The sequence below is a fragment of the Mesoplodon densirostris genome, chromosome 3, assembly GCF_025265405.1.
Source record: "Mesoplodon densirostris isolate mMesDen1 chromosome 3, mMesDen1 primary haplotype, whole genome shotgun sequence".
NCBI classification, from domain to species: Eukaryota; Metazoa; Chordata; class Mammalia; order Artiodactyla; family Ziphiidae; genus Mesoplodon; species Mesoplodon densirostris.
Genome location: NC_082663.1, coordinates 162,574,813 through 162,601,369, shown reverse-complemented (window position 1 = coordinate 162,601,369; position 26,557 = coordinate 162,574,813). Strand labels below are relative to the sequence as shown.

Here is a 26,557-nt window from a genome sequence, read left to right as displayed (position 1 = left end):
AGATGTCACCATCATAGTAAATTTTTTATTAACTCTGAGAAATACAGAATTGAGAAGAGGATCAGAAGACAAATCTCATGTGGGCATTTTTTTGCTGCATTTAAGACAAAAAAAATATTCCATGATCCACATTTCTTTTTTTTTTTTTTTTTTTAATTTATTTTTGTGGTACGCGGACCTCTCACTGTTGTGGCCTGTCCCGTTGCGGAGCGCAGGCTCAGCGGCCATGGCTCACGGGCCCAGCCGCTCCGCGGCATGTGGGATCTTCCCGGACCGGGGCACGAACCCGTGTGCCCTGCATCGGCAGGCGGACTCTCATCCACCGCGCCACCAGGGAAGCCCCTTGGTAGCTGTTTTTATTGTTTCTCTTTAGACTTTTAATTCGTTGATTAAAAGAAATGTGGGGGCTTCCCTGGTGGCGCGGTGGATGAGAGTCCGCCTGCCGATGCAGGGCACACGGGTTCGTGCCCCGGTCCGGGAAGATCCCACATGCCGCGGAGCGGCTGGGCCCGTGAGCCATGGCCGCTGAGCCTGCGCTCCGCAACGGGACAGGCCACAACAGTGAGAGGTCCGCGTACCACAAAAAAAACCCCAAAACAAACAAAAACAAACAAACAAACAAAAAACCAGCTACCAAGACTAGGATGTGAGCAAAAAAGGTTGAAAGGGTGATATTTACTTTTACTTTGAAAATAATCAAATTCAAAAACCAAAAATTGGTCTATAAACCACAGGAAAGCACAAAGTACTAAATTTTCCTATAAAATTTGTACTTTATTTCCAAATAAACTAGGTGTTGTATTTCCAAAATAATTTACAAAAAATAAAGTAATACAAGCAATTGATAAGACAATTTACCAATTTACAATGTAATGCTTTCAGGTCCTCACAGCACATGTACAGAGTAGGAACTCAATAAATATTTGCTAATTTATCAAATAATTAACATGTAAAGTCCAGAAGGTTACATGCAAAGCAAAAATTTGATTCAGAGGCTAGAGAAGAATGTAATGTTGTAATTTTAAAGAGCTGATGGTGGACACTTGTTTTTTGACTACATCACCTAATCACAGTGTGATTAGCTGAATAAGCACATACTCAGGAACAAGCACATACTCCAAGTTGAATCCAGGACTTCTACGGAAGCCACAAGAAATCTCTTTCCCCACTGAGCGTGAACATAAGAGGATGAAAGCTGGAACTGCCCTCATGCTACCACAAGGGACAGCTGGTTCTAGGAGGTACTACATTCACTCTGATGAAGAAACCTGAATCTACATCTACCTCTGGATTTTTCAAATTATAAATTCCCTGTTTCAGCTTAAACCAGTTTTGAGTTGGGTTTTCTGCCACCTTCTACTGGAAAAAAAGTCATAACAAACCTTAAATTATTTAGTTCAAATAAAACAGGCAAAAGCCAAAAACGTATTTGACATGGCCATGGTCTTAAAGACAAAGAATATTCTGCAGATGAAACATTCTTAAATTTATATTTATTTTCCTAGGAAGTCATTTTATTCTACTAAAAGTATTCAAAACTAAATGTTCTAAGAATATCCCATTCCTGCTATAACACAGATACTAGAGAAAGAAAAAAATATGTAACAGGGTAAACTAAACACTAAGAAGAATGCAGAAAGAAAGTACAACAGAAAAAACGAGTCCTGATTTTCCAAGGAGCTCTGATACCCAATACTGAGAAACCTGACCCACCACTTTATAGGCATTTAATTCCAAATAAGCAATGAGGTTGGTAGTACCAAGTACAAGCACCAAATAAATAAATAACCTTAGAGCAAGGAATATATTTATCATCTAAGATTACAAAAGTCCTGCAAACTGCTACAGACACAGAATATTACTATTACAAGCAGCACCTAACCTGTGCCCCTCCTGTAACAACTAACCTTATTCTATGCATTTTTGTATAACTTTAACCCTTCCTTTATCTTATTTTACTACATTTATTTCTTCCTTTCATCTTCATTTATCCACTTATTTTGTTTTTATCTTCCTACACTGTATGGGGTCATTGTAATCACTCAAATTTTGTTTTTTGAAATAAAGTAAGGTTTAAGGCTTATATACTGACAACAGCAAAAGTCATTACATTTCTGAACTGAGAAAAAGAAAAAAGTTGAAAATTTTAAAAACTATAGGAATAAAACTCTAATACTGATAGTCAATACCATAAAATGTGTCATCACTGTCCTTGGCAAAACTGACAACCACATGTGGATATTCCTGCAGCCAGGTTACTGCTTCTCTATCAGCTGTCAATAAATTATGCAGTTTTTAACTCAGAAAAATGCAAATGCAAAGAAGTTGTGTATTTCTTCAAGAATCACTTACTTGGAAAGGAGAGAGAATATCACAAAAGTAAGAAAGCACCATAGCACAGTGGACACAGCATGTGTTTTGATTTTTGTTTTATTTTGTTAATTGATAGAGAAACACACTAAACTTAAATCCAACAAACCTCTGGATGCAATTACCAATTTATAAGAAATACAAATGAGATCAGAATATGCAGACCTAATAAGAACATAATTAGCAAAATCCAAATTTGGGGAAGTTACACAGAACAAATGACCAATCCAGTTTCTTCAATAAATACATAGCAAGAAAAAAAGATGGGAGAGGCAATTTTTATAGATTAAAAGAGATTTGGGAGACTATTAACTGTATGCAATGTGTGGACCAACTCTGTCTCCTGAATTGAAAAAATCAACTGCTAAAAGACTTTATGAGAAAAATAAGACAAATTCCAACAGAGGGCAATACAATATACCTGACCAGTGCTCCGAAAAACTGTCAAGGTCATCAGAAAGAAAGTCTGAGAAAATGACACAGCCAAGAGGGGCCTAAGAACACACGACAACTGAATGTAACGTGGGATCCTGGATGAAATCCTGGAGCAGAAAAAAAGACATGAGGTAAAAACTAAAGACAGGTGGGCTTCCCTGCTGGCGCAGTGGTTGAGAGTCCGCCTGCCGATGCAGGGGACACGGGTTCGTGCCCCAGTCTGGGAAGATCCCACATGCCGCGGAGCGGCTGGGCCCGTGAGCCATGGGCCGTTGAGCCTGCACGTCCGGAGCCTGTGCGTCCGGAGCCTGTGCGTCCGGAGCCCGTGCTCTGCAACGGGAGAGGCCACAACAGTGAGAGGCCCGCGTACCGCAAAAAAACAAAAAACTAAAGACAGCTGAATACACTATGGACTATAGTTAATAATAATGTGTCAGTAGCAGCCCATGACCACGCTAATGTAAGATGTTAATAATGGAGGACCCTATGCAGGGGAAGGGGGTGTATATGACAACTCTGTACTACCTGCTCAATTGTTTTGCAAATCTAAAACTGGTCTCAAAAGTAAGGACGATCAGGACTTCCCTGGTGGCGCAGTGGTTGGGAGTGCACCTGCCGATGTGGGGGACGCGGGTTCGTGCCCTGGTCAGGGAAGATCCCACACGCCGCGGAGCGGCTGGGCCCGTGAGCCATGGCCGCTGAGCCTGCACGTCCGGAGCCTGTGCTCCGCAATGGGAGAGGCCACAAAAGTGAGAGGCCCGCGTACCGCAAAAAAAAAAAAAAAAAAAGTAAGGACGATTGATTTAAAAATTATTTGTGAGACAATTAAGCAAATATTAAACACTATTTGATATGAAAGAATTATTGTTAATTTTATAGGTATAATAATGGAACTGTGTGCTCTATATGTGTGTGTTTTTATCAGTTTTTTGTTTTTAAGTCCATATCTTTTACAGATACATACTGAACTATTCATGGATGGATGAATGAATAAAGTTAAAAGGGTACACTACAGCAATGTTTCTCAAGGTTTAGTATTCAAGGTGATTTCTGTTGACACGTAAGCGTGTTTTAATGTTTAATAGCTATACATTTAATTTAAATACATTATAAAAAATATACAGCTAGCACATCAAACCCATGATTTCACAGATTTTCATTGCTTAGGGTAGGTTTCCCTTAGGAAAAAATTTATTAAGACTAAAAAAAAACACTTAGGCCGAGGTAGGTTAAGATTCTAGATTCACACTATGTGACCTTAAGCAAGCCAGCTGTTTCGAGGAGTACAGCACCTGCTACATCCAAAGCAGGCACTCAATAAATATTAACTACTGCACTATTGAGAAAAAGCCAAGCTATCAACAGAACTCCAACAAAGGAGAAAAGACTGGAACTGGGGAGAATGAGTTAAGCACAGAACGAGGGAGGAAAGGAAGCATGAGGGCTTACAGAGGCAATTTGGGCAGGGGCAGGCAAGGCTTCCCTGTTCTTCTCAATCTCCCCAAATACTGACAATCTGCTGCTGCCCACCTACAGCCTGGAAACCCTGCTGCTCCAGTCTCTGGCACTTTTTAGAGTCCCAAGCTGCCACCTAACATTCCTCAAACTAAGGTGATAGCTAGAGGTGTGGAATCTAAAATAATCAGAAGAGTTTTTCTTTTCTTACCCCAGGCAGGGATGGGAAAGAGCACAAGGCTTTGTAGAGATAAAAAGAAAGGAAGAAAGGGAGGAAGGGAGGAAGGGAGGAAGGAAGGAAGGGAGGAAGGGAGGGAGGGAGGGAGGGAGGAAGGGAGGAAGGGAGGGAGAGAGGGAGGGAGGAAGGAAGGAAGGGAGGAAGGGAAGGAGGGAGGAAGGGAGGAAGGGAGGAAGGGAGGAAGGGAGGAAGGGAGGGAAGGAGGGAGGAAGGGAGGAAGGGAGGAAGGAAAGGAGGGAGGAAGGGAGGAAGGGAGGGAGGAAGGAAGGGAGGAAGGGAAGGAGGGAGGAAGGGAGGAAGGGAGGAAGGAAGGAAGGGAGGAAGGGAGGGAGAGAGGAAGGAAGGAAGGGAGGAAGGGAGGGAGGGAGGGAAGGAGGGAGGAAGGGAGGAAGGGAGGAAGGAAAGGAGGGAGGAAGGGAGGAAGGGAGGGAGGAAGGAAGGGAGGAAGGGAAGGAGGGAGGAAGGGAGGGAGGAAGGGAAGGAGGGAGGAAGGGAAGGAGGGAGGGAGGGAAGGAGGACAAGAGAAAGAAAGAGAGGGAAAGAATCACTATGTGACTTTGAGCAAAAAAATAATTCTCTTCTCCAGTCTCCATTTCCTCACATGCTAAAATGTGGAAAATAAGCCTATCTTTCAAGGTTATGGTGAAGATTAAAAGGAATCGTAGATGTAAACCTGGCATTTAACGAGTGTTAGTTCCCTCCCTCCTTACTTTGGCAGGGTGATAAGAGAACCCTTGGTGAATAAAAGAAGTTGGGGTGAAATACACAAAAATAGTAAAGAGCCTTGGGTTGTATCAGTCTTGAACCAAAATAAAGGAGGAGAGGAATTCTGGGGTCAGAAAGTTTGGGAAATACTGGGAAACATATTATTAAAATGACAATTACCAAGTGAATTTCTAAGAGGAGGAGATTATGTGCAGCATTTACTAAATTTACTTGACCTAAGGAAGCAACTCCCAGTAATAGTGATCCTATTAATCACACACACACACACACACACACACACACACACACACACACGAAAAAAGAAAGGGAGAGGGGAGGAAAGGAAAGGTTAGCAGTTTACAGCAGCTGACAAATCCTTCAAAATGACAGCTGCAGTATTACTATCTGGACAGATCAGAAGTCAATGTCTGGTTCAGAGGCAGAGAGGGAGAGAAGGGATGTTTTTTGATTTTCTGAAAGGAGTTACTGATGCCAACAGCTTAAGTTTCATGACCAAGTCATTTAAAACTAAGAGATGATAGTGAAACAGAAAACACCAAGCATTAAATGGAGTGAATGTATTCATTTTTAAAGTACATATAAACTTCTGCTACAAGATGGTTAACTCTCATTTGCCCTCCTAAATTTATTCCTTCATTCAATCAACTGGGCAATTGTATGGCATGCACTGTGCTAGATGCTGGGAATATGCTATGAACTGAATATGACAAGACAGACGTGATCCTTGTCCCCATGGAGGTTACCTTCTTAATAAAGAAGCTGACTCTAGTGGGGGGTTACGCAATACATTTATCAATTACAATTATGTTAACAGCTGTGAAGAAAAAGAACTGAATGCTGTAATAATATGACAAAGGGAGTCTAACCTGTAGGGGTACCTAGGGGGCCCAGACACAATCCCTGAGGAATTGATGCTTGAACTCAGCTCTAAAGGACAAGCAGAGGTTGAATGGGCAAGAAAGGAGTTAAGGGTGAAGCCTCCCTGATAACAAATAATAGATGTTAATGCTTGTTAGGTCAAGACAGAATCTGGTGCACTGGAGGAAGGGTGGGGGAAAATCACTGTGACTGAAGTATGGAAAGCTAGGGTGAAAAAGAGCAAAAATAGACAGGACTCAGGAGGAAGACAGAGGTGCCAAGGCTGCGGTTTCTGACTGTGCAACTGAAATCATCAAAGGAATATCAAAGTAGAAGACAATGGCACTGGAAACCTGGCGAGGGTGCTCTCCACAAATATAAGACATTTCAAGGAATTTCTATTAAATATAATAGAGAAAAAACTGGACTGGAAACAGGGGTTCACTGCTCGTAAACAAAGAAAAGTCTACCTGAAAAGTAGAAGAATTCCCAGCAGAACCTCACTTCCTAGGTCAAAAGCGGCAAAGGCTAGTAGGAGTGAGTGTCCCTGAAGCTGTCAGTGAGGCCAGTTGAGACGGATCCTAACGTGCTTCATAAAGAGCACCGGCAGCCAGGGGCAAGCCAGAGCAGTGACCTGGCTTAAGCTTGCTGCAGACCGTCTGCTGAATAAAGCAGATACTCCTGCAGCTGGCTTCTAACAAAAATGGCCATTTCAATCACAAAAGGGTAGCGCTGCCCCAGCCACAACAAACTCGGAAGTTCCTCACCCTGGTGACTTCCTTCTGCTACTCGCCAAATGCACCTGGATCTAGAATCAGCAGAGAAGACAGCTCATCTACATATTTCCCTTTCTTCATGAAAGAAACATAAATAGCCACAAACCTAAGAAATATATGTCCAATATCACTAGTAATTAAAAAAAATAAAATTTTAAATTCTTTAACCAAATTGGGATTTAAAAAAATTATTAATACCTTAAAATGGCATAAACATGGAGAAAAGAGCACTTTCAGAGACTATGGTCAGTTTGATATGTCATGTTCATATAAATAACAGAAAGTGGGTAAAACCTTTGGCTATATAAAATACACAGGCACATTTTTTGTGTACACTCTTTGACTCAACAATTCCACTTCTTAGAACTTACCCCAAGGTAATACTCACAGATTTGTTCAAAGATTAAACTTCAAGAAAGAGCACCAGCTTTAAGTTGCTATAAATTAGAAATAACTTAAATGTCTAATAAAGGAGTGGTTTAACTATTTATCCATTTGCATATTCATGCATATTTGGCACCCCTTCAAAATGTTATAAAAATATACATGATGGTTCAGAAAGATGTCACAAATATTGCTGAGTTTTAAAGGCAGTTTGCAAAATAATTTTATGTGTGAAAAACAAATATGAAACATACATGAAAGAAAAAAATATGTATATGAAGGCAGAGAAGTATACCAAATATTAACATCAGTTATCGGTGGAACTTTTTATTCTTTTTGTTTCTTATTTTACATAATTTTTATTTGCAATTTTCCTATAATAAATATAAATTACTTCCATAAAAAGAAAATATGTTTCTTACTCAGCATTTTCTCAACAGTTTTTTAACATGTGTAAATAACAGTACTGGGCTAATTGGGTAACCATGGGAAGTAAAAATGAATCTTGATCCCTATCTCAACCTTAAAAAACAATTTTGAGATGGTAAAAACATACCGCTTCTAGAAGAAGACACAGAGTATCTTTAAGACCTTAGAGTAGGCAAAAATTTCATAAACAGGACACAAAAACTAGTAACTATGAAAGAAAAAATTGATTCATTAGACTTCATTAGTATTAAGACCTTCTGCCTATCAAAAGACAGTATTAAGACATTGGAAATGCAAGCCACAGAACAGGAGGTGTCTGCAATATGTATGTCTGACAAAGAACTCGTTTCCAGACTATAATAAAGAACTCCCACAAATCAGTAAGAAAAAAGACAACTCAATTTTTTTAAAGGGTCAAAAGATTTGAATAAGCATTTCTCTAAACAAGATAGCTAAATGGTCAATGGGCACAAGAAAAAAATGCTCAACATCATTAGTCGTTAGGGAAATGTAAAATAAAACCACAATGAGATACTATTTCACAACTATTAGAATGGCTAAACCTGAATGACCATGTCAAGTGCTGATGAGGATGCAGAGCAACTGGAATTCTCATACACTGTCAGAGGAACTCTAAGAATGCACAGCCACTTTGTGAAAAGATCTGGCAGTTTCTTGAAAAACTAAACATACATCTACACTCGACCCCAGCAATTCCACTCCTAGGTATACACAAGAGAAAAGAAATGTCCAGACTAAACCTTGAACACACATGTTCACGCAAGCTTTACTCATAATAGCCAAACACTGGAAACAACCCAGATATTCATCAGCTGGCGAATGGATAAGCAAAACTGTGTATACTCGTATAATGTAACACTGCTAAGCGATGGAAAGGCACAAACAACTGATACAAGAATGACTCTCAAAAAACATGCTAGGCAAAATAAGCCAAACATAGTAAGAGTACATGCAGTATACGCATGCTGTACCCATCCCATCTATATGAAATTCTAGAACACGCACAACTGATCTACAGTAACAGAAAGCAAGTTACCTGAGGCCGAGGATGCTGTTGAGGGGACTCCAAAGGGTAATGAGGGAAGCTTTTTTTTTGGTAGAAATGTTCTATATCTTGATTGTGGTAGTGGTTACATGAGTATATATAGTTTTCAAAACTCAAACAGTATACTTGAAATGAGTACATTTTATTGCATGTAAGCTATACATCAATAAGCTGATTAAACAAAAAAAAAACAAAACTACAATATAGATACCAGTACACACTCATCAGAATGGCTAAAATGAAAAAGACTGGCAAAGCCAAGAGATAACTGGAACTCTCCACATTACAGGTAGGTGACTAAATTGTCACAAGTGCTTGGAAAACAGTTTAGCAGAATCTACTGAAACTAAACATATGTCTATCCTCTGGCCCAGTAATTCCACTCTGGGGTTTTTATAACTGAGAGAACCAAGTGTTTATGTCCACCTTAGAAGTGTTATTCATAATAACAGCCAAAAATTGGAAACAAACCAACTAATTTATCAACAGTAAAATAAATGAATCATGGACTATATATACAATGGAATAATGCACGGAGGGAAAAATACTGTTATACACAACAAAATGGATGAATTTCACGGATACAGTAATGGGGGAGTACAGTAATGGGGGAATACAAAAGTACATATATATGCTGTATAACTCCATTTATATAAAATCCAAAAACAGCCATAACTAACCTATAATAAAAGAGGCCAAAAAAAAAGAGGCCAGAATAGACCTTTGGGAGGGTCTATTGACCGGGTGAGGCACAGACAAAAGAGCCCTCAAGTGGCTCTAGCATGTTTTCTATCTTGATTTGGGTAGTAGTTACACAGTGTAGTATACACATATGTAAAAAAAAATCATTAAGCTGTACACTTAATATTTGTGTTCTATACTGTATGTAAGTTAGAAGCAATTAAAAAAATATATGCAAATGCCCTTTAATCTATCTTTGTTCATCCCTTGAAGCTGGATGCTTTTTACACAGTATCCAGGTGTGGCCTCTGTCAGTGTGAGTCACTCTCATTCCCAGTCTACTCATTTACATGTTCTTCATGTCCACCTCCCTCAGATTATCTGAGCTGGTGGTGCTACTAAATATCTGGAGTAATGGGACTGGATAAAGTCATGCCCTAACCAGACAGGGAAGATGTCCAAAATACTTATTATTATTATTAACAGTATATATGTTTTTTTGTTTGTTTGTTTGTTTGTTTTTTGCGGTACGCGGGCCTCCCACTGCTGTGGCCTCTCCCGTTGCGGAGCACAGGCTCCGGACACGCAGGCTCAGCGGCCATGGCTCACGGGCCCAGCCGCTCCGCGGCATGTGGGCTCTTCCCGGACCGGGGCACGAACCCGCGTCCCCTGCATCGTCAGGTGGACTCTCAACCACTGAGCCACCAGGGAAGCCCCCGTATACATGGTTTTAATAAAGGTGTAATTTCAAGTCTACAGTACAGTCCCTTGTTGATTCACTATCCTTTTGATTAAGTTCTTGCAAAGATTGTGGGGAAAATTAAATACAAGCAGCCAACATTCTGAAAATAAGTACCAGCATTGCTAATATTTTTGCTTGAAAGTTTAGCTCCACAATTATAAGGAAAGTGACTTTTAAAATCATAATATAAATATTCACTTTATAAACAACTTTCAGAAATAAAGCCATGTCAGAGTTAGACTTTGTTGAAGCATGTTATTTGCATATTGCAAAACTAAACACAGTGACAACGCATGAAACTATTACTGCTGTCTTCCAAAATTAACCAACAGATTAAAAAATATGTGGTTAAGTTCCAGAAACTGTAATTAATGCATTCACAATCAGTTAATTCATAACTGATTTATGAATACAAAGCTTTTTAGAGACAGGACTTCATGTTTGAAGAGAGTCTGATTTACATTCTCTTCAATACATACACATACATACTCATATCTATCAATACAATCTACCCATTCTACATTTAAAATGTCTCATCTCCTCCTCTTCCACACCATCTGTTACTATCTTGTGACTTCTTCCCTGGAACATTACAACAGTCTATTAATTGGTCTCCCTGCTCCACTGCATCCTCCAAACTGACTGCCAGAGTGATCTTTCTAAAGCACAGATTTTGCTCAAACTTTCAAATCATCTCTCACCTCAAACCACACCCACTACCCTCACCCTTCCTCTCCTGCAGGGATGTCAAGCTCAAAAGTAAAGAAGGCCTTACAGGAGCTATGGTGACCAGGAAAGTAGAAGACTTGACTCAAAAAGGCAGCCACTACTCAGCTCCAGTTTTCAGGCAAAACCAGAGTGTTTTGATATGAAATGTCCAATTTTTAAAAATCTATGCAGATCAAATAAAATACATCTGTGGATCTCTATCTACAGGCTACTTGTCTGTAACTTATGACCTAAAGGATGACCCAAGATTTGGTTATAATCTCTTTACAAATTTATCTACCTCAATCCCTTCACACAAACTACACTCCAACAATCCACAGAACTACTTACTCCCAACAGACAATACACACCACTGCCTCCCAGCTACTGTTCATTTGGTTACCTTTGCTATGATATCCCTCCTCTGCCCCAACACATCCACATCCATGTCTAATTTTTGCTCAAGCCCCAAAGGGTAACTTTTAAAAAATTTCCTTTATGAGATTTCCTTCCTTTTCTAGCTCCCACACAACGTATGTCCACCTCTCATGATCCTTAGCCGTTCTCACATTAAACTACTTTTTTACGTAAAAGACTGTAAGATTCTGGAAGCAAGGTACACATCTGATTCTGTTCTGTATTCCCCACATTACCAAACAGTACCTGTTCAATTACATGTTCAATAATAAATGAATAAAGCTATTCATCTGCCTATTTGCATAACAATTAGTACCTCAAATAGAGGGCCATTACACAGTATGATCCCTTAGATTTTGAAAATCAAAAGGCTAACAGGTTCAGAAAAATATCCCTGTAATATTAAGTTTGAATCAGAACATGAACACATGGTTCATTTTAAATATACTTCTTAGGTCTGTCCACTGAAAAGGTCTAGAAGCAACAACAACCCAACAGTATTGATTTTGTTTCTAAACACCATTCCCCACTAAAAGGAACCAGAGCTTCTTGGAAAAATGGTTGATTCCTGATATGCAGGGAAAAGTAGAAAACCAAGAAACACACCAAAACTGATGGGCTCCTGTTACAAAGGAAGCAGGAGCTATCTTGAAGGGGCCCTCATTAGCCAAATCTGAACATCAATAAAGATTGTAATTGACTGTTAACAGAGTGAATAAATAAAATCCATGAGAGTACCGTGATACACAAAAGGAAGGAGGAGAAACGAGATGGCCTCTGTGAATGCTAGCTTACAAATATAGACGAAATGACAGAAAACCACAATTCGGTAACTTACATTGTAATAACTGATTTCAGGCTCAGGATGCTAAAACCACTGGGTGAAAGGCTGTAATGGAACAGGATACTTACAAGGTGCCAAAATATTACCCCATAGTCCTTTGTAATAATAGAGGATAAAACTGTACCTTAATGGAGAGATCTGGCTGCTGCCACCTTAGTCAAGGGATCAAATTTATCATAGCTCATAATGGGATAACCTGTCATTAAGGGCCTCCCGACATGACTCAATGCAAAGTACACTTCACCTATGATGAAGCATAGGTTAATGGGCTGTTAAATGGGCTGCAATCAAGCCTCTCACATAACTTCCAGTTTACAGCAAGTATAGGAGCTAGAGAAACGAGTTAATAACACCATGAAGAAATATTCACACAAGTGAAGAATGCTGCACACCCTACAGGACAACTAACTGAGCTGGACTCTTAAAAAAAAAAAAAAAAAATCAATTCCAGGAGAGGGAAAAGGGCAGAGGGACAGTTAAAACAAAAAGAAATTAAAAAGACATCTACAACCAAATACAAAAGGTGTGTTTTATTTGGAACTTGGTTTTTGTTTTTTAAAGAGGGGGTGCTAGAAAAGACATTCTTGGGTCAACTGGGAAAATTTAAATTGAACTGAATATTTGTTACTATATTATGGAATTACTTTCATTTTCTTAGATATAAAAATAGTATTGTGGCTTTATATACGTATAAAATACATAGGACTATATTTAATATTTGGTTATATATGGAGATGTATACTATATACATGGTGTGTGTGTGTGTATGCACGTTCACTTTTAGAGAGAGACTATCTTAAGAGATACATGCTGAAATGTTTAGAGGATGGGGTATCATGTTTGCAATTTACTTTCAAATTGTTTAACAACAAAAAAGGGTACTTATTTGGGGAGGGAAGGACAGAAAGGGGAGGAGAGGGATAGAGGAAGAAGTGGGGGAAGAAGGGAGGGAAGGGACGACCAAGGGAGGAGCAGAGAAATGATCCAAATATGGCAAAATGTTAATAACTGTTGAGTCTAGGTGGAGAGAGTATACAGGTGTTTGTTGTACTGCTTTTTTCCCCAACTCTTATATATATGAAATTCTTCATAATAAAAAGTTATGGGGGAAAAGAGAGAACAACTTTAAGAGCAACCAGCTTAAAACCAATGTAAAACCTTGAGAGTGTCAGGAAATAAGAGTACTCTCAAGCAAAGCCTGCAAGAGTGTAAATTGTTGCCATGTGACTGGAGGACAACGTGGCAATGTCTATCAGACTTTTTAAAGCACCTATCCAGTGACACTCCCAGGAATCTGTCCTGAAGATATACTCCTCCACATGTGAAATGACATACACGTCAAGTTATTTTTTACAGCATTATGTATAACAGCAAAAGACTGGAAGTAGCCTCTATCTGTAACAGCCCAGACTGGTTTCACAAATTATAGCACATATAATAAATCAGCATGCATCTTTTAAATTATCTCTTCAAAAAACATGAGTTCTTTGGAAGCTGATATGAAAGATGACCATGTCATATTTTACATAAAAAAAATCAAGGTGCAGAATAATGTGTATAGCACACACACACATATATATGAAAGCTACACAAGAATGTGGTTGAGTAGCTGGAGCTAAAGAGAAGTGAGACTTTTTTTTCCTTACTGTGTACTCCTTTTTGCACCTTATGAATTTTGTACCACAGACATATATAATGTATTCAGAAAAGTTTTTTGTTAAGTATTGATTGACTTTAGTTGTAATGAAGTCTTCACATCTCCATGCTTTCATTACTAAAACCTAATTACAGTGGAGTTATATAGCACACCTGGGAATTAGGGTCTGAAGTCAGTACATAAGGAGAAAACAGCATATAGTAAAAATCTGCCTTAAAAATCTCTTAAATATATGCCACACTGGACCAACACACCATCTCAATAATTCCTACACAGCTAATTTTCGTACCAGCACTTGAACAGTTTGCTGTTTCTTCAACTGACTAGTAGATTAAATAGCTGGCTTGTACTTCGGCCTCGTGTTGTGATGTTAAAAATGTTTCTTTAAAATACCATAATCACACTCATCACAGCTAGATGAGAAGCACTCAGGAATTGAGACAGGCTGAGAGGAGAGCAAATTTCCATTCCCCATTTCACATTTGGTCCAGAATGTTCACTGTTTAGGTTAGTTTTTCCTTGCTTTTGTCACCAGATGTAAAGAAATGAATTTGATAAACGTACGTAAGATGTGTAGGGACAACATGGTGCTTTCTAAAATACATTTCAAAAACTGTACCTCTATTAGTTAAACAAACCACTACAGTAGAAAAAAAAATCACAATCCAAATATAATGGACTAATTTGCTGATTGGGAACAGGCTGTAACAATCCCCAGCTCAATGTGAGAAGGACAGAGGAGTAACACCTCTTGAGCGACATCACATATGATCTCATAATCTGAGCTGCAGCCCATTCCTTTATATTAGCATTTCCATACAGATATAGATGCTTCAATCTTTACTCCGAGTTATCTTCTAACTCCAATAAGTAAAGTTAGCTACCACTGAAGCTAAATAAAAACTTCTAAATCTTTCTATCCCTGCTCTCTCTGGTGAGTGCCAGATCAGTATTCCTACTAGATACTTCTCCTTTTAGAGGATTCACCCATAGGCTACTCAAATTCACTACAAACTGAACTCATTCTTTCTCCTCCCTCCACTCCCCCAAGTCTGTTCTTCTAGTATTCCCTATCTTGGAAGAGAGAACAAACAACCATCCTGGCGCCCAAGGCAAAAATCTAAAATTTATACTATATTCCATCCATCTCTTTCTACTATAACCAATCCCCAAGTTTGGTAGGTCCTGCCACCTACATCTCTTTTAAGCCCACCCCATCTCCACCATGCCCACTGTCAATGCTTTGGTTTGCCTTCATCATTGCTCACTTGAACTAACTGGTCTCCCTGCCTTGAGTCTCTTCAATCCACCTTACAGACACTTGAAAAGTTAACTTCTTAAAATGCAAATTTGGTTACATCACTCTTTCTATTTTAAGAACAGAAGGATCAAGAACAAGTCCCAAAGTAATGATATAGTAAGCTAAACACAAGCTCATTTAATAACATGACATAATGCAAAGAGAATGTATTACCAGGCATATTTTTTATGAGTATATTCCTATTCTACCCCACACTATATGACCAAATTAAATAAGCTATTAAGTGTGTTTCAGTAGAAAGAGGCCTCAGGGAAGCAAGGAAAATTCAACTGCCTTCTTAAGAGTCAAAAATGAACACAAAATGGATCCTAACAGTGATAAAGGTGCCCTAAGGAAAACAGGAGTTTCCCAGACCTAAAAAACACGAGTGCATTCAAGCTGAATGTAAATATTAACATGCTTAAAATGAATGCCATAATCAGAAAAGGATTTGGGAAGTAAAAACAAGCAGAGAAGCTGAAGGAAGACAGAAAAACCATCCATCCCTAAAGTAAAAGCTGAATGAGGTTGTCTCAGTCCCAGGCCAGCAAATGTCACTTCCCTGGTCAAGTCCATGCTAACGAAACCACATGACTATGATCTGACCTGGTAGGTAGTCTACCCACTGGACAAGAATATTTCGGTCATTTGGCTTGAGTCTTCAGGTCCCTCTAAATATCTCTTCTCATTTGAAAAACTTAAACTGGCATGTTAAGTAGGATCTAGTAAGGAAGTCTACCTATCAGAAAAGTTTATATTAATCATGCCAACAAGCACATATCATTATAAATTAATAAACTGGAATTCTGGCTTTACACATCAGTCTTGCATAGCTGGTTAATGAATTTAAGTCTAATCGTGGGATAAGGTGCTGGCTTTCAGCATGCTGACAAGATCAGATTTCTAAGGGTGTTAAATCCAAGACCAGACTTAGGATGAAGATAAATTCTATAACTGTATTTGTGGCTATTAAAATTAATTAAAATTTAAAATTCAGTTCTTCAGTTAACAGAGCCACATTTCAAAATAGCCACAAGTGGCTAGTGGCTACCATATTGAACAGCACAGATAATGAACATTTCCATTATCCAGAAAGTTCTAACTGGACGGCACTGTTCTGGAAGACAACCTTAAACTAACCCTACTGTGAGTCCTCTCGGGGGAAACAGGCTGAGATAGTCTTGGATGGCTAACACAGAATCTGAGATCTAGACTATTTTCTACAGAAGGTACGAAATAGATACTCGGCAACAATTGTTTCCTTTCCCTTTGCAATGATTTCTTGAAATCAGAATACAGTTTTAGTCTTCAAGATTTCTGCCCCTCTTTTTATCACTGGATGTTACTTTAAACTTGAGGCACAGACATTAGAAGCACATTCTCTGAAACGAAACTGCCTAGATTCATATCTCATCTTTGTCTCTTACTAGACGTGTGATCTTGAACATGTTCCTTAACTACTCTATCCTTCAGTTTCCTCATAACTAAAGTGGAAATAAGGGTACCTGCCTCATTGGGTCGCTATGAAAATGAGTTTATACATGTAGAGTGTTCAGAATTGTGCTCAATACAGAGTAACTGCCCATTAAGTGTAAACTACTACTACTTTTCCTACTGCCACCACCATGAGAGCTCTTCTCGTGACAAGCGTGAAAAATGCTCAACTAGAAGAAATACTAACAAATAGAAAAAATAAAACATGGATCACAAAGCCAGAGTGTCAGCCTATGATCAAAAAGTTGTTGTTTTTTTAAGGGTGAAGGAAATGGGTAATCTGGAGTGATTAAATACCAGAAAAAGTCATGAGTTGCCTGACAATGTCTTACTTGTAAGGCTGATAAACCACAGATCAAAAGAAGTCTACATAGGGACTTCCCTGGTGGTCCAGTGGTTAAGACTCCGTGCTCCCAAGCAGGGGGCCCAAGTTCGATCCCTGGTCAGGGAACTAGATCCCACATGCTGCAACTAGAAGAGCCCACATGCCGCAACTAAAGAGCCCGCATACTGCAATGAAGATCACGCGTGCCGCAACTAAGACCCGGCGCAGCCAAATAAATAAATAAATATTTTTTAAAAATGCTAAGAATGTCACTGTTAAAAAAAGAAGAAGTCTACATAATAAGCTACTGAGCTATTTAAATAACCAATAAAAAGTAAGGAGGTACTGAGAAGATACAGGTTTGAGTTCACTAGACCAAATGATACTGCCCTGTATAAAATACATTTTGACATGCAAATGTACAGCCTCTCTTATACTTCCTAAGTTACCTTTAGGTTCACTTGGTGAACTGACTAAAGATCTTCTAATCTTTTCATTAAGAAGGGAGAGCACCAGATACAATTAAGATACCATGCCAAACAACGATCCATCATGTGTTCTCCAAGTGGAAACCCACTGTAGAAAACCACATCTTACTCTAACAGTATATAGACAATATGAAAATCCTGAAGTTGAAGTACAAACTTCAGCAAATGTAGTCAGATGGAAAGAGCCAGAGCTCTGGAGACACACAGGCTCAAGCTTAAGCTTGGCCCTGCCATGTACTAGCTGTACGACCCTGGGCAAATTGTACTTAATGCTCATGAGCTTCATTTTACAATCTGTAATATACATGTAAAGCAGGTGCCCACTAAATAAGAAATATGTGTAAAGAGCTTACAATAGCGCCTGGCACTTAGTAGATGCCCAGTAAACAGCAGCTACAGTTAGTAAATCGTCCTGAGAAGACCCTCCAGGAGTCCTAAGAATAAAAGACCACTACTTTACATGGTAACTACTAATAACTAAAATTAGTAGTTACCATGTAAAGTAGTTACATGGTAACTAGTTATTAAATAACTACTTATTAAAGAAGTTACATGGTAACTACTAATAACTAAAATTATTCTGACCAGGTAATAACTATAAATCATGAGGTAATGCCACAAAATTGTCATTTGCTTTCCATATTTTATAACCTATTCCTCAAACAAATGTTCCTTGTTTACTGTACTGTATTCCCTGTTAGGCTATGACTACAAAACTTTTGGGCCTATTTAATAAAAATAACTGCATTTCTTACACTGAAACAAAGCTTTTACTAGCAAATACCGTCACTAAACCACACCCAAACATGAACACTATGAATAAATGTCTAACATTTCTTCCTTCTCTATTATAATGGAAAAAAGTAAAGAAATTTTAAGTTTCTCTCAGTGAGTTGAGTTCTACATAACAAAACAATACAGGGTAATTGCTTACCTGGACAATATTTTGTACTTCAGATCCACCAATCCAGAATGAATGGGGGTATTCCCTTTCAGACTAGTCTGAGAAAAGACAGCAGTCAAGCAGCTTCCAAGATTCTTTCCGCTTACTGTATCCAGCTTTCTTCAACAAAATCCCAAACATGCACTTCGGTAACTGTTGAAAGACAGAAAGCAATCCATACACCCACCATGGCACCAGCGGCAAAGGACAGCCACCAAGAAATGGAAGGGTCAATGGAGTGGTGGATCTGAAGCACAGAAAGAGTTACAACCCCTGAGTCAGCTATTTGGTATAAAAGGTCTGCAGTAGCACTGCTCATCTCTGTGTTGAGAGGACAAGAAATTCTACATAACAAAGAAGGAAACATCCCTAATACTATTATTTGTTCATGATAAATATCATGCAATTTCCAAATGCATGACAAAAATTTCTTCTATTATGCACATAAATTGTCCCAGATCATTCAGCTACAATGAACTTTATCCATATTCTAAGACAGCTCCTCTACTATTACAGAAACTTTGTCAGCCAAAGTTAATATAGGAGGGCTCAAATGTCTCCCAATCAAAATATTTATTTAAGCACCTAACAAGAAATCTTTTGGTTTGCCACATATAAGAAATCAAATCTTCACATCTCTCAAATCTTCCACCCTCAGCTGAAATACAGGACTTTTTTTTTTTTTTTTTTTGCGGTACGCAGGCCTCTCACTGCTGTGGCCTTTCCCGTTGCGGAGCACAGGCTCCGGATGCGCAGGCTCAGTAGCCATGGTTCACGGGCCCAGCCACTCCACGGCATGTGGGATCCTCCTGGACCGGGGCACGAACCCGTGTCCCCTGCATCGGCAGGCGGACTCTCAACCACTGCGCCACAAGGGAAGCCCAATACAGGACATTTTAAGACATGTGACATAACTTTAAGAGTAAACTTCTGACTCAGTAAAGGCCAATCCCCCACAATGGCCAGTCACTGGGTAAATTAGGGAAAATAATAAAGAACACTAATAAACAATTTACTAGATAACGCCTTTAAATACATAAGCCCACTCTACATTATATCAACATTCTTTTATTACCATACCAACTCTTCCATTCGACTCTAAACTCTAAACAAACTACAAGGGAGAGAGAAAAAGACATTCAACAGGATGACAGATAAAAATTTAAAAATCCAAAGACTGTGAAGCTGCTTGCACATAAATTTGCTACTTCCTCAACTGTCACACTACTGCTAAAATGTTCCACAGTAATTATAATACCTACCTTTATTGAAGGGTTACTAATGGGCCAGGCCTTTTACATTCATTACTCATATTTAATTCTCAAAAAATATGAGAAGAAATAACTTGCCCACAGTCCCACATCTACTAGGTGGTAGAGCCCATGCCCTTTTCACAGAATACTGTGGCCTCCCAAGTCCACAGTCCATGGATCAGAAAGACCATGATTCCTGGGGCAGAAGAAACCAAGCTTTAAGCTAACTGACGTCAGAAGGGAGAACCACAAAAATACAGAAGAGTTAAGTATTTCAGCCTAGCTGAACTAAAATACAACTGAACTTGTTGAGCCATCCTGAAAGGGCTAACTCCCCTGATCTAGCCACTTAAAGCATTTCAGTAACAAAAAGCCATGCAATTCTAAGGCCCACAATATTAATTTTATAACAAAACACATTATAACGTTGCCCAAGTAGACTTTGTGTTTAGCAGCAAAGATGTGTCTGTGACAAAGAATCCCAAACCCAGTTGAAACCAAGGAATTTTTAAATTCCAAGATCAATAAATAGTCCACAGGCAAAGACTAAAGATGTTCTGATTTTTCATGTTACAGGCAAAGCAACTGAGGTGACTGACTGAAGTACAAGTCTAAGATTAACCTCTTCATAACAAACGGGTGGAAATATCTTAATACCCTCAACTTAAAGGCATTATATGAGTAAAATCACAAGCAAAGAATAATTGCTCAAGCTCTTCTCATTACTCTAGAGCCTAAGAATAAACTAAAAACACAATTTTGACAAAAGCTGCTAGTGGGCTAGTAGTTAACTGCTAGAGCAATATACTCTGCTTTTCAAAGTATAACTCACTGCTATAACCAAAATGCCGAACAATTATAGCAAAACACAACCACAACAATTTGACTAACGGACTCATTTCTGAACCTCTTGCGTTGTCAGAGCTTTTTCTTGTATTAGTGAGTTAATTTTCCCCTCTTCCCTTCAAATAAACATTTACTGAATGCCTAATTGGTGGCAGGCCTTATGCTAGAGAAACAAAGATTAATAGATGCCAGACCAGGAATGTAAGGACTGACTTCTTCCTGTCCCCTGCCCCTTTCTCTCTGAGTCTCCTAAGCAATCATTTCACAGAACCAAAACATATTTTATTATTAGTTCCCAAAACTGGTTAAGTGTTCTGAATTTAACTCTCAAAAAAAAAAAATACTCAGGTTCCTTTTTCTTAACAGCAGAGCTCTCACTTAGTTTTTCTTTTTCTCCTGTGGATCAGAGGTTTGCTACTAGAGAATGGTTTCCTATATTCATTGTACTTAGGTATTTGCCCATCTCTACTCAGTCATCTTTTTCAATTTACATGTTAATGTCCAACAGTTTCTACTTCACTGCTTTCCATTCTCTGAAGGTCTTCATTGTTGACTAACCCTGAGAGGGAATTTCCTAAAAAATGTTTCCTGCTGACATCACTGAACTCTGCAATCTTTGAATTTTGTTAAAACAATAATAAGATCCAGGTTAGAGATACCCTACTGGACTGTCAGGTCTTCCTGGCTGGTCTCTCATTTGCCTACAAAGACAAGCTTCCTGTTAGGCAATCGCGATCAGCAGAAACTGAACAGAGTCTAACAAGCACTTTCTTGACCAACAGGTTTTTCCCCTTTTCTCAACTAATTCAATGAACAACAATACAACTCAGGAGGAAATCTTGTAGGATAGTCACCACTTATTCTGTTAAAGGTCAAAATCACCAGCTTTGCTAAAACAAGAATAAGAATTTGAAAATCCTAATTTCCTTTGTCTAAACTAAATTGATTAAACATAAATCACAATGTTCAATGTTAATATGAACAATTACCAGTCTCTTTCTACCAGGATACCTAAAACAGGGTTAAGTGGGTTATCTCCACAGACAGAGTACAAGTCTAATTATGGCTAATTGGTAGTTCTTAGTAGTTGTAACAGTACTTCCCAGATTTCCAAGACAGTACTGATTCTGTGTGATTTCATCATCTCCCCCAAAGATGCCTCGTTAAATACATGGCTAAAAGCAACTGAATTTTAGGCCTCTGTAAAGCTTCACAATTAAATACACACACAAATCAGGGGGGAAAATTAAAACCTTCCTCACATCATCTGTCTTGACTGTGCTTTACAAAATATGGTCCCTGTACTTGTGGGGAGAGTTAGCTTGGCAGGTAGTTGCTGAGAGACAAGCCTTTGCAAGGTCCTTTCACATGCATCTCTCATAATCCTCCCAGCACTCAGAACAATACCTACATTTTCTTATTTTTACACATAATGAAATCATACCAGAGAAACGTTAACTTTCTTAAGGTCACACAGCCAGCAAGTGACAGCTAAGATACAAACTCAGGTGTTTCACTCTAGAGTCCATGCCCTTTATGCTAAATCACGCTTCTCTAAGGTCACAGGATCCTTAGAACTTATCGACTGTTTGGCAAGTTCACATCAACAGATATAAAAGGAGTTTGGTTTCCTCAGTCCTTCTATCAACCACTCTCTAGGATGTATATAAATCAATCTGTATGTGTATAAAAGTCTGTAAATAATGGTTAAAATGTCTATGAATGTCTGTGTACCACATCCCACCCTCCTTTTCCCCTTAGCAGTCTTTCTCCTCTATCCATCTCCACCTCTGTCTTAAGATTATCAAAAGGAAATCTTAAAAAGTTTTCACAGCATGGAAAAAAAAACACCTAACATTAATTTAAATCAATACCTACTGCACACCCAAGTGCTGCTAAGCGTAGTGAAGGATTCAAAGGACAATCAGATACGGCCTCTGGAAGAGAAGCTTAGACACGATCAAACTTTTATGATACACAGGAAGGTCTGATAAGTCCCATTAAGAGTTAGGAACAAATTATCATAAGAACTAGTGATATAGGTGAGAATTTCCAGAAAAGAAGATGGCTAAGATTCAGGCAGACAGCAATAATACACGCAAGCAATCAACAGGAAAGTTCAACTCAACATTTACTGAACACCTACTACAAGAGGCACTGAGTTTATCATTTAATAGGGGACACAAACAGGAAACCATAATACAAGCCCAGAAGAGGTTCACTGGCACGAGATAAAGACAAAGTGTCAGAACTCATTCATTTCATTTAACGATGATTATCATATAGGCAGTGCTATAGATAAAAATCCAAAATGGTATCTGCCACCATAATATAAACTGACATCAAAAAGAGAAGGCATCTAAACTGTGTTCTGAGGGGATAGTACTTTATCAGCATAGGTGGAAGAGAGGATTGTTGAGATCTGACCTAAACCAATTTGGCCAGAGCACCAACTATTAGGTCCTTCCCATAAACATCAGTAGCCTTAAATACATGGGTTTAGGTCAGTTCATATCAGTGCTGACAAAGGAAACAGTAAGCAGAATCTGAAGAACCACAGATCCCCAGGCTTTGGCTGGAATATAGAATAAGTGAGGAATGTGAGAAGAAAAAGCTGAAGAGAGGCTAGAATTTGAATTACTAGGACTTGAAATGCTTTCTTTCCCTTAAACTGTAAATATCACCAGATGGAAGCCAAGATCCCAGGTACCTCACAGCGCAGAAAAGTTTGTTTCTAAAATTCATAGAACCAAACAGTACTACTCAGAGAAATACATGTGCTGTCCTGTAAACCTACGTAATGGGTTAGCTATTCTTCTGTGCTATACAGAACTCGCAGTTTTCAGGGGACAGCGGTCAGGGGCCAAAGACTGCCAAGACTTCTGAGCAGGATCATGTTTATCCTTGTCAAATCTGAAAGGACATCTAACCTACTCCAAAATCAGGAGTAAAAATTGATAATATTTGAGCCACAGCTTCTTGAGGCAGGTCAGTGAGGTCTATGCATATGCATGTGATTTATTTCATTTGGACCCTACTTAAACTTCTGTCTACTTTACCTGCATTTGGTAAATCAACACATGGCTAGAGGCAGATAAGGGTAAGTGACGGTGACAAAGTAAGACCCAATTTCTTAAAGGAGTCACTAAACAATCCCACTTATTCCACTTAGAAAGCCAATGACAAGGCGGGGCGGGGGGAGACAAAAAGATAAATATTTCCAATAACGTCACTTAGTTTCTTTCATCTCCTTGCCCTTGTGGCCTGTCTGTACTTCAATAGCTCTAAAAATAGATTTGATATTACAACTTCTTAATAAGATCCAATATATTTTACCTATATCACTATATTCAACAAGTAATATAGCCATTTAGAGATAACACAGAGGGGAATGACTCACTTAAGGTCACTTAGCAAAGAGGGGAACCATTCAGAGGCTAACAACAGAGTGTAAACTACCCATTGCTTGTGTAAAGGGGGGAAGGGGTACGCTCACACCCACAGAGGAAGCAGGATTATCTTTCCCAAACTTTTAACATTAACTTCTGCTATCTTCTAATAGGCAGGACTAACCATCTTTTTCCAATTAGCAGCTCTGTGAGTGCTTTCTAGTAATAAGTGCCTGAACATAAACTCATACTACATCTAACTCAAGTGTTAAATATCATGTGAGACACAATGCACAGTTTTCATTATTTCCAGTGAAGTCCACCACACTAGACAAAGTCTGGTGAACTTTTGTATATTTCCAAATGGATTACTACTTTTCTACCTCATTAATAATAAAGCTAATTTTACCAAAGTCAGAAGTTTGAAAAACAGTCCCACAAACTAGGTACAGTATTGGGCCCACATAAAGCCATGAAAGTCATTTGGTGGTTAAATTATTCACTATCAGCAATCGTAAATTCAGTTGTCTCGATCAAGAGTTTATAGTCTATATTAAAGACTGAATCGTACGAGGTGGGTCAGCTGGAGAAGCACTTTTTGTGGACCTGGCCACAGGCACGGGTAGGAGTCACAATGGGGGTTATATTTTGAAGATTTAATTATTCTGCTATCACCAGTTTTACTTCCTAGTAAACTAAAAAACTGCAAGAAAAAAAGGAAGAATCAAAATCAAAGAAAGTAGAGGAATGAAGATTAAGAAATTGGTGAAACCCAAGAACTCTGTTTCCTTTCTTTGAAACAGCAAGCTCTGGAATATCAAATGAAAGTTATCCTGTTAACCATTAAGTACCGAACTGGTACAGGCAGCACAATCACAAATATTTGAGTACTGAAGCTGACTCATAAAACTCTAAAAATATTTCATGCTTTAGGCTTTCAAAATACCATCAGTTTAACCCCTCCCCCTCCTTTCATCATGTTATTTTGAAATGTAAATGTTTTTAACCTAGTTCTGGAAACTCTAATTAAAATGCAGTGAATACAGAAAGCCACATGCAATTAGATTTCAAGGCATTATCATTCCTACATCTGATCCTGGATTTAGTAAATCAGTTGTTAAGTACCTGTGCTATCAACTACACTGAAATAAATACATATATGTTTATGAAAAGAGTTGCCTAAGAGTCTTAACTGCTTAACTGGTAGCCCTTTGAGGGAATATAAAAATCCGTATATAAAAAGCCATTGTAAAGAAAAAGAAAAAAAAAAGCCATTGTAAAATTGATCTAGAGAACTACTTTGTTGAATTTTTTGTTAAATTCTCTAAGAATCCCAGTTTATAACGTCCTTGAAAAGGCTGAAATATCTTTTCAGATCATAGACAAGTACAATCATGTAAAATCAAAACTTATGAGCACTGGAAGCTAGTATATTTAGGCCAGAAATTTTTTTCTACATCCATTCAAAGACATTAAATGGATTACACTGTACTTACTCTAATTCTTTTGCAAACAAATACTATTTATTTATTTAGGCCACACGGTGCAGTTTGTGGGATCTTAGTTCCCTGACCAGGGATCGAACCAGGGCCCTTGTCAGTGAAAGCACTGAGTCCTAACCACTGGACCACCAGGGAAGTCCCTAATTATTTTTTCAATAAATGGAAATGGAAGGAGCACTGAACAGCCAATTTCAAAGAGGTACCAAGTTACAATTTTTTGCTATGCAGTACTCCTGTTGTAAGTACATGTATTATACACACATAAGAATATGTACTATGTATGTAACTCCAATTAAGATATTTTACCAAAATAACCCCATACAAAATTTGAAGAATATCAAAGCTTGACCTCAAAAGTTTGACAAATTGTACTGAAAGGAAAAATTACTTAATAAATGAACATCAAAAACTCATAAGTATCAGTATCCCTTAGAAAGCAACCATACGTGTGCACACACACACACACACACACACACACACACACAAATCAGAAACTACCAGAGCTTTTTTTCCCTCTAGTTTTCAAGACTGCTGGAGAAGTCTAGTGAATTATGCAAAGGACAGCAAATATTAAGCTGCCTCTGTATTTATGCTACTGTACTTCCATTTTTAAAACATGCATCTCAACTCCCCAGATACCATCATCCACAGAAACCATGCAGCTATCCAACAGACTTTCAGTGTCACCATTTATTATTTATAGCATTAAATGGGGGAAGTGGCTCTGATGTCACCGACCCTACCCAGTGGAATCACTGACTCAATAAACATTTTCACACTGGAGAAAATCTGGCTAGGAAAACATTTTGCTGTGTTAAGTAGAGTCTTTCACCTTTCCTCTCAACCCTGGGGTAGAAGTTGTTACTGTGTTAGGAGAGATACAAAGAAACTGTCAAGGTTTCCACAGGAGGAAAACCTGAGCACGTCCGTTTGCTGAGGCAAAGACTTCCCCCTCCCAACTCTCCAGAGCCCAGTTTGATTTCCCTAACGCTCAAATTGGCAGGTAATAGCTGCCATATTTTACTTCTTCCACCAAATCATCCACCAAGTAGGGAATTCTTCATTTCTACTAGCCACTCTCTCGTGGTCCTGTTTCTAAAAACCCGTTCTGACTCAAAGTCCTAAGGCGGAAGGGGGCTGGGGTGTTCGCGGGGCCAGGAAGTTTGGCCTAGCTACCAAAGGTTTCTAACAGAAGAGTGATCGCCGCCCCAGGGCCCTAGGACACCCCCCC

General features: G+C 38.8%; 1 protein-coding gene across 6 annotated transcripts in view; it reads right to left on the bottom strand.

Moving 5' to 3' along the window:
• Positions 1–26,557, bottom strand: part of FBXW11 (F-box and WD repeat domain containing 11) — a 133,906-nt gene that overhangs the window by 106,293 nt on the left and 1,056 nt on the right. Inside the window, exon 2 of one of the 6 annotated variants that reach the window (XM_060094952.1) lies at positions 18,328–18,489. The exons of the other annotated variants lie outside the window; for them this stretch is intronic. The gene's annotated coding sequence lies outside the window, so the exon portion shown is untranslated. The remainder of the gene's footprint in view (positions 1–18,327; positions 18,490–26,557) is intronic. 6 annotated transcript variants of the gene reach the window in all.